The 9,786-nt window shown below is 33.4% G+C and overlaps 1 protein-coding gene across 3 annotated transcripts in view; it reads left to right on the top strand.

Moving 5' to 3' along the window:
- Positions 1 to 4,612: 4,612 nt before the first annotated feature.
- LOC143253762 (coronin-6-like) overlaps positions 4,613 to 9,786 on the top strand; it is a 50,867-nt gene continuing 45,693 nt past the window's right edge. For 2 of the 3 annotated variants that reach the window (XM_076508100.1, XM_076508097.1), the window contains exon 1: positions 4,613 to 4,770. The gene's annotated coding sequence lies outside the window, so the exon portion shown is untranslated. Of the gene's footprint in view, positions 4,771 to 4,808; positions 4,949 to 9,786 lie in introns of those variants that run through there. The other variant, XM_076508099.1, reaches the window with a different exon arrangement.

Genomic DNA, 9,786 nt, shown 5'->3' with positions numbered 1-9,786 from the left:
GTAAAAATTGAAACGGGTATTTTTGTTTCAAACAGATATATGTATCATAAGAGAAAAAAGCAACGTAGTTATCTGGCGTAATTCCTGTCAGCAAAGTTTAACAGTTTCCAATGGACTCAGATATTTCTTTTGTTGTTTCTTTAGTTTGATCATTGTCCATGCATATAAATACTCATTTTGAAAAAAAAAAAAGTAGCGTTCTGATGGGTCGCGGGTTCGCGCCCGCGTCGCGCTAAACATGCTCGCCCTCCCAGCCGTGGGGGTGTATAATGTGACGGTCAATCCCACTATTCGTTGGTAAAAGAGTAGCCCAAGAGTTGGCGGTGGGTGGTGATGACTAGCTGCCTTCCCTCTAGTCTTACACTGCTAAATTAGGGACGGCTAGCACAGATAGCCCTCGAGTAGCTTTGTGCGAAATTTCCAAACAAACAAACAAACAAACTGATAATCACGTAAATATATATAACATATATATATATATATATATAAATTAGGCTAAGATAATCTTTTCTGGGCAAAATAGATTATTCATTGTATAATTTTGATGCTTGTTTTTCTTAAAACTCCGTGTTAACTAAAGAATGTAATTCAAAAGTTCTCCGAATACATATAAATCAGTTTCAGATCATTTCTTTTTCAAACTTAAAAAATATATGCATATCTATTTAATTTAATTTTTAAAACCATTTTTCATGGTAACAACAATATTACAAAGCAAACAATAGTATTTGCGGTAAAATAAACTAGTTTACCAACTTACGCTTTTGTCTCGTTTATTTTAATGCCATGCCAAAGCACCTTTTAATTACAAAACAAAAAATAATATAACATCTTCAACTTAACAAGCACGTGAGTCCAAATTTTTCTAGTTCAAATTTTCCTTTTTTCTCTCCCTTAGAGTTACTGGTCGTCCTATTAAACTAACTTATTCTTTCCGAAAAAAATGAATGCAGAAACAGATGGAAAAAAATTAATACACAGTGCTACGAAAGAATATTTAAGCAGACAGTTCAGTCAATTTTGTGTTATTTCTTAACACTTGTTCACAGAAGTATCCAGAACTCTGTTACAAGACAAAATTTTGTTTTTTTAAAAACGAGCGTTAATACCATAAACTGTATGAATTATTGCTTTCGTAACAGAAATTTATACGATGGTCTTTAAGGTTATTATCACAACTTGTTTGATATATACTTTATGATTAATATTAGACGGATGATTGACTACATTTTATAAGAATGATGTTTTCAATGGTTCGTATTGCCCTTGGACCTATTAAGATTGCATGCGCTAATCGCGCTCCTATTGACTGTTTGTTTGTTTTTGAATTTCGCACAAAACTACACGAGGGCAGTGGGTGATGAAGATCATTTGTCTTCCTTCTATTCTATCACTGCTGAATAAGAGATGATTAGCGCAAATAACCTTTATGTAGCTTTGCGCGAAATTCAAAACAAAACAAACAAGCTTCCCACTAAAATTTTCACTTTTTTATAATATTATTTTCAATGAGGCATGAACACTATGATTAGTTGTAATTAATAACATAAACAGCTGCCCATAGAACGGCGTTTCTGCTAGTGATATCGAATGCATAAAAATGAATCTATTTAAGTACCGTATTTCCTTATTTAAAAATATTTTTTCTAAAATTATTAGAACTATTTAAAAGTTTAGATAATATCTCAAATCAAGAACTGATTAATCTAATGTATATATATATATATATATAATTTCTATATCAACGTGTTATGAACTGATAAGTTTCATCATGTGTTTTCTCACCTTTTGTTTTTATTTGTTAATTTAAAATATATCACAAAACCCGCTAGGTGTCTAGAATTATTATTTGTTTGTTTTTTGAATTTCGCGCAAAGCTACTCGAGGGCTATCTTCGCTATCCGTCCCTAGTTTAGCAGTGTAAGACTAGAGGGAAGGCAGCTAGTCATCACCACCCACCACCAACTCTTGGGCTACTCTTTTACCAACGAATAGTGGGATTGACCGTAACATTATAACGCCTCCACGGCTGAAAGGGCGAGTATGTTTGGTGCGACCGGGATTCGAACCCGCGACCCTCAGATTATGAGTCGAACGCCTTAATCCACCTTGCCATGCCGGGCTCAGCTTTATAGTTACCTGTTAAATAAACTCATCGTGAACCGTCGATAAAATACTCGGTTCCAGACCAGATGGAAGACTCAATATTGTTTGTAAGTTTGTAAAACTTAGGTGTATTGATTATTATTTGTAATAATCGCTGTTACAAATTGTATTATTGTTTTTATATTAAAATATATTTGTGTTTTTGTTGTTTTTGGAATTTCGCACAAAGCTACTCGAGGGCTATCTGTGCTAGCCGTCCCTAATTTAGCAGTGTAAGACTAGAGGGAAGGCAATTAGTCATCACCACCCACCGCCAACTCTTGGGCTACTCTTTTACCAACGAAAAGTGGGATTGACCGTCACATTATACGCCCCCACGGCTGGGAGGGCGAGCATGTTTAGCGCGACACGGGCGCGAACCCGCGACCCTCGGATTACGAGTCGCACGCCTTACGCGCTTGGCCATGCCGGGCCAATATATTTGTGTTAAGAAAGAATATTGTGCATATCAACTTGTTGGCAAATATCATAAATTTCAGACATACCAACATTTAATTAATATCTAAATTTGAATTACAAGTTAAGTCGGTTTCAGGGTATTTGAAATCGTAATGCGTAACATAATAAACCGTACATTCATCCGAGATAAATTATAATACCTAACAATGTGAATATACTATGTGTGCGTAGGCATGATTTTTTTTATCAGTAGTTCATTTCTTGCTTGGAATAAATTTATGTATTATCGCGAATTAATTGAAGCGTATCTTGATACATTAATCCTTATAATAAATTATAATTACACAGCGAAAAACAAGACATAGAGAACATTATTATTTTGTATTGCCCACGTACACAATATTCCAAATTTGAAAAACGTGCCCTAATGCCCCTGGTGACCCAACTGTACATCTGGTGATTTCTAACACTATAAGTTGAGTTTCAATACTTTTGGTGAGAAGAGAACAAGCAGCCTATTGTGCAGCTTTGTGTTTATCAATAGTGGTTAAATTAGGATTTTGAAAGAGGTAGAACTCAGTGTGTGTGTGTGATGCGCTTTGTAATAGGAGTGTGATACAGAGAATTTACACTCTTTGATTGGCACTTTTACTTCTAATCAGAAGACCAGGAACGCTGGTGGCTTGATTACTCAAAAGCAGAATGCCGTTCCACAGCAAATAAAATGAACTCAACTTATTATAAACCCTGATTTGTAATGAACATTTCCAACGTTCGAAATATACGTAAAAAAACAAAAAAAAGTCCAATCAATACAAAATTGTCATACTAAACAACCATTAACGTAGTATGGATCGAACTGTGCCCTTCTCCTCTGAAATACTAGTTTTAAGATGGTTAAAATTTTCTTACGTGATGCTGAACGATATCCCCCTCTGTAATATTCAGTAACGTTCAGGATAGCATTCTCCTTCCCTCTCACGAGTTCGAATCCCTGTCACATTAAACATGCTCGAAATTTCAGCCGTGGGGTAATTATAATATGTCGGTCAATTCTCCTAATCGTTGATAAAGAGCAGCCCAAGAGTTGGCGATGGATGGTGATTATTAGCTGCCTTCCCTCTAGTCTTACACTGCTAAATTAGGGATAGCTAGCTTAGGTAATCTTTGTGTAGCTTTGCGCGAAATTCAAAACAAATCAAATTTTCCCTCTGTTATACAACTCATTAACTGACTAGATAGTCAAAGTTTGGTTTTTGTTTACGCAAACCTAGTTGCAATGATAGCTTTAACTTAAAGAAAATATAAACATACCGTGCGAATGTTTTTTAATATAAAAGAATATCTTCAACCTGCTGTTAATTAAGGTTATTATTTTTTACTCTGACAAAGATATAATTGACAAAGAAAAGCAATTTACTGATAAGAAATGTTACAGTTGTAAGTAACGTAATATGTGAAGATATTAAGGACAAAAACAAGAGCAACAATATGGATGCGCGTAGTAATTCTTTCGTTGGGATATCTCGCAACAGTGTTTGATTGGAAAAAAAATTTTGTAGGGCCTATCATCTTATCTTGAAAACCGTAACATTTTCCCACTGGAGGAACATGAACAGCATATATGTTCTTGTCAAGAGTGATAATAACACGTCTATCTTTGAATTACTCATATAAGAGCGTAAGAGAACTAAACTCCGTTGTGCACACTGTTATCGTTTTCACTTTTCTCCCACTCTAGAGTTTTCACAGCTGAGCACCTTGCGCCACCTATAATAATCTAATGCTTTGGGTTTACTAACTTTAGACTTGGGTGTTTGAGAATGAGGATTTTAAAGGGAATATTTTAGTAAAACAAGTATATATTCCCTATGCTAGCGTTTATAAATAAATGATACATACTCTCATTAACTTAGGTACAAAATTGAAAGAATCACCGTAAAATGACATCGGTAGCAAATATGTCACACCATACATGGCAAGATATGCAGGCGTGTTTGACGGTACTGAAATCTTAACGCACGCGCAATCACGATTTGCTGGCTTCAGTTGTTTTGTCAGCTAATGTTAGGAAGATAGTACGAATAAATGGGGTTTTTAGGGATTAAAGTTGTTTAATAACTCTCCACTGTATTTATTTTTCTGTGTAACTAACACGGAATATAAAATATACCGATTTAACAACCATACTGGGTTTAATAAAAGGTAAGCTTTCTTAAACCGAATAAATTTATGAAGAATAGTAAATTTTATGAAACTTCTAACTGAATACTGATAGTGAAATCAGCTCTGCCTTTCGTTTTCGATGTAATGCCAGAGAGTCATCTTGCAAGTTTAAAAAGTTTGTTTTACTCTATTGAGAGTAAGATTAATAAACGTTTAAGTAAGTTTTGCAAAATTCAGTCTTACAAGTTGTAATAACGGAAGTTTAAGGTACTCAAAAGCTAATAATTTATTATTAATTTTAATTTAATATTACAATATTATTTTTGAAAATTTTGTTTTTAGAATTAAAATGTGATTAATTATTTTTGATATATGTAAGATATAATTGATTAAGTTTTAATGCAGAAAAATGTATCTCCCTCCGAGTGAAGTTTTAATATCATTATTACATTTTGTTTAAAAAGACCCTTTGCAAGCTTATAATATGATAATATACCAATTTGTCTCATTGAGATTAATATTAAAGCCAGTGCTTTTAATACACATAAACCAGTAGAGATAATTTTTTCATTTAGATGTTCTTATATTAAATCAAACCATTAGATGCTAATTAAATATATTTTTAGTGATAAAGCATGTATGAGTGTACTTTTTTGGCTCTTTTTAGACATTAAACTGTGAAACAGTAATTACGTTAATTCAACATTTAGCCGATAAAATTTGAAATCCAACACACTGTAACCTGTAACTGACAAAATGTATGAAAATTCAACTAATGCACAAAAGGAAGTGGTTATGAGAGTCTTATATGTAAAGTTACAAAATTAACTGATGTTAAGAGCTGATTCTGGTTGTACTTGTGTAAGATGACACAAATCTTGGCCTAACACTTTATTAAAATGGCTAAAAAGGGATAAAAGAATGAGGTTTAAAAATAAGTTAATCATATTGCCAAGTTTGCTTGGCAACATCAGTGAACTTGAGTCTTAAAGATATGTTGTGTAATTTAATTTTTTTTAACTCCTTTCTTTTATCCATTTTTTTATTCACCATAATAAAGTTTTAACAGCTTACTTTTTGGGAAAATCTTCTTTTATTGAAAAGGATTTTAACAGTTTTATATCATTGAAAAATGAGTTTTTTACTATAGGTATTAACTTTATAATTAAATATGAAGTTATACATTTTGTGTGAAAATAAGTTGTCCTTTATGGAGGAGGAATGCTAGTATAGTGAATTTTTGTATTTATTTATTAAGCATTGAAGGCTGTTGAATGTTAAGATATAAAAGGAGCCAGCAACTTCTTAGTTTTATTTATAAAAATATTGAATTTAAGAAAAATAATGCATTCTGTATAACTTATTTTTTTTCTTACTACTCCTGAGAAGACATCAGCATTATGGAACAATGTTATTTTAAGGGCAGTATAGACATAGTGGTGTTTTGGCTTTAACAAATTGCTTCACTAAAGCCAAATCTGTACTATAATCTAATGTTTTTGTAGTTGTTATTATTGGAGTATAGTGGGCTTACGATATAGAGGTGGTGACTTGACTTGGGTGTTTTAAACAATTTGGATTTGTTCAGTATTTGTATGTGTGTATGGTGTGATTCAGTGGTGGAGAAATACTTCTAGTATTATATGTTATGAAGTTAAAATTTGGAAGCAGAGTTCGAGGCTTTCTCTTGAACAAAGTTTCAGTTAATTTTAAACATGTAGAAGTTTTAATTAATAATATAGTTTTTTTATTTTGTTTAAAACTTTTTGCTGAAACTTGACATCGATATGGAAAGCTATCTTTTATTTACCTCTGATTATTCTTTTCTGTTGTTGTGATAGATAAAAACTGATTTATAGGGTCAAAGTTTGTTTATCATATCTTTTGTTATTGTAGTAGATGGCTGGGAGTTTGGATTGTTAAGTGAAAATGTAAATCACTGGTTGATTATATCATTGAGAAAAAACATAAAATATTTTTTCTCTTTTTGTATTTGGACAGATTGCATGTTATCAGACACTATCTTCGGATGATGGCCTGGCATGCCCAGGTGGTTAAGGTACTCGACTTGTAATCTAAGGGTCGCGGATTCATATCCTGGCCACACCAAACATGCTTGCTCTTTTAGCCATTGGGGCATTATAATGTGAGAGTCAATCCCACTATTCATTGGTTGTGGTGGGTGGCGATGACTAGCTGCCTTCTCTCTAGTCTTACACTGCTAAATTAAAGATGGCTAGCACAGGTAGCCCTCATGTAGCTTTGAATGAAATACAAAACAAACCAAACCTTCAGATCATATTCTAAGCCTTTCATAAGATCATCTTATTCTTTTCCTACCTTGTAATTACTGTAATTTAACATTTTTTTGAATGTTATGTTTCTCATATACTGAATATTAGTCCTCTTGTAGTTGTCTTTTATGCAAATGTCTCCAGGATTTATGGATTCTGAACACCTGGACATCATACAAACTTCATTTGTGTTGCTTCTCTCTTATTTATCCTCTGAAGTTTCTTCAGTTTTTCTGGCAAAAATGTAAAGGTTTTTGTCTGTTCTCAAACAACATCCCCCTGAACTTGGAGCTACCAAAATGACTCCAGTTTTAGAGGTAAAATCATGTATATTGACTGAAATCTGTTGATTTGAAGATGTTGTGTACATGTATGGTAATAGGGAATTTTTAAACTGGAAGAATTGTCAGTTCTGTGATTAGATGCATACATCAGAGAGGAAGGGGAATCTATAAATTTCTGTTTTAGGCTTAGTGTTTGTACATATTGTCAGGCATATTATTTATAACATTTTATGTTGATTTGCTGACTATATTAAAATGTCACTTGTAGATGGTTCTGAGATAAGACACACATAGAACAGCTATTACATGTGAACTGTTTACAGAGTTAAAACAAATGAAGGAAAGCTAGAACATGCAGATAATTCTGATTTAAGACACACAGAGAACAGCTTTTTCTGAGTTAAAATAAATGGAGAGCTAGTACATGCAGATGGTTCTGATTTAAGACACACAGAGAGCAGGATACTTTCTGAGTTAAAACAAATGGAGAGCCAGTACCTGTGGATGGTTCTGATTGAAGACACACAGATATCAGCTGTTTCATGTGGACTGTTTTCTGAGTTAAATGAAGGAGAGCTAGTGCATGTTGATGGTTCTGATTTAATAGACACAGAGAACAGTTATTACATATGCACTGTTTTCTGAGTTAAAGGAGAGTTAGTACATGTGGGTAGTTCTAATTTAAGACACACAGAGAACACTTATTACATGTGGACTGTTTTCTGAGTTAAAACAAATGTAGAGCCAGTACACGTGGACTGTTCTGATTTAAGACACATGGAGAACAGCTATTACATGTGGACTGTTTTCAGATCTAGAGCAAATGAAGGAGAGCCAGTACATGTTGATGGTTCTGAGTTAAGACAGATAGAGAACAGCTATTAGATGGGCACTGTTTTCTGAGTTCAAGCAAGTAAAGGAGAGCCAGCACATGTATATGGTTCTAATTTAAAAAAATAGAGAACAGGCTGTTTTCTGAATTAATCAAATAAAGGCAAGCCAGTACATGTGGATGGTTCTGATTTAAGACACACAGAGAATAGCTATTACACGTGGACTGTTTTTTGAGTGAAGTGAAGGAGAGCTAGTAAATATGTATGATTGTGATTTAAGACACATAGAGAACAGCTATTAAATGTGCACTGTTTTCTAAGTTAAATGAATGAAGGAGAGACAGTACATATGGATGATTATTATTTAAGACACACAGAGAAAAGCTGTTACATATGGACTGTTTTCTGAGTTAAAACAAATGAAGGAGAGCTAGTACATGTGGATGGTTTTTATATAAGACACACAGAGAACAGGTGGACTGTTTATCAGTTAAAACAAATGAAGAACTAGTACATGTGGATGGTTCTGATTTAAAACACAGAGAAACATGTGGACTGTTTTCTACGTTGAAACAAGTGAAGGAGAGCCAGTACATGTGCATGGTTTTTATTTAAGATGCATGGAGAACAGCTACTACATGTGGACTGTTTTCTCAGTTAAATGAAGGAAAGCCAGTGCATGTGGGTGGTTCTGATTTAAGACTCGCAGAGATCAGCTATTTCATCTGGACTATTATCTGAGTTAGAACAACTGAAGAAGAGGTAGTACATGTGGATGGTTCTGATTTAAGCTACACAGAGAACAGCTGTTACATATGGACTATTTTTTGGGTTAAGATAAAGGATAGGTACTAGAAGTAGATTGTTCTATGAAAAAAAGGTACTACATATTATTTCTTTTTCTGTTTAAGACATAGGAGAGCTACTACATGTGGATTGTTTTGTGATTGAAGATGGATAGAGATGTAGTACATGTGAACTGTTTTTTATTTGATACACACAAAGAAAAGATATTGCAACAGAACTGTTTTTTGAACTGATATGTGTAAAGTAGATCTACTACATATGGATTGTTTGTCCTTTAATTTGCATAAAAAAAATACACGTGGTCTGTTTTCTGATTTGGGGCTGTTGAATTTCTGTATGTTGACTGTTTCGTATACTCAAAGGGGATCCAATGCATGTGGACTGTTTTCCGAGTTATGATACATTAAGGAGAGTTACTAAATGTGAAGAGAATCTGTATTTAAGATACATGGAAGAAAGCTACTACATGTGAACTGTTTTATCATTTAAAATTCATGACCGAGAGTTACTGTATGTGGTATGTTTTCTGAGTTAATATACACAAAGGGTAGCTAATTTATGACCACTATTTTCTGATTTAAAATACATGATATACATGTATATTTTGTCATTTAGTATGCATGAAGAAAAGCAACTACATGTGGACTGTTTTTTTATTTAAGAGACAAAATAGAGCTTGTACTTGTGGACTGTTACCTGAGTTAAGACACACAATGGGTAATAACTAGACATGGATTGTTTTTTTTTATTTGAGGCACGTGAAAGAGAGCTATTATGTGTGTACTTGTATCTGACTTAAGAAAATTAATGCTACAAAGTTTGTAGTATTTCCTGATT

Source organism: Tachypleus tridentatus, chromosome 6, assembly GCF_004210375.1.
Source record: "Tachypleus tridentatus isolate NWPU-2018 chromosome 6, ASM421037v1, whole genome shotgun sequence".
Lineage (NCBI taxonomy): Eukaryota > Metazoa > Arthropoda > Merostomata > Xiphosura > Limulidae > Tachypleus > Tachypleus tridentatus.
The sequence above is the reverse complement of the archived record's forward strand: the minus strand, read 5'-3'. Positions and strand labels throughout refer to the sequence as shown.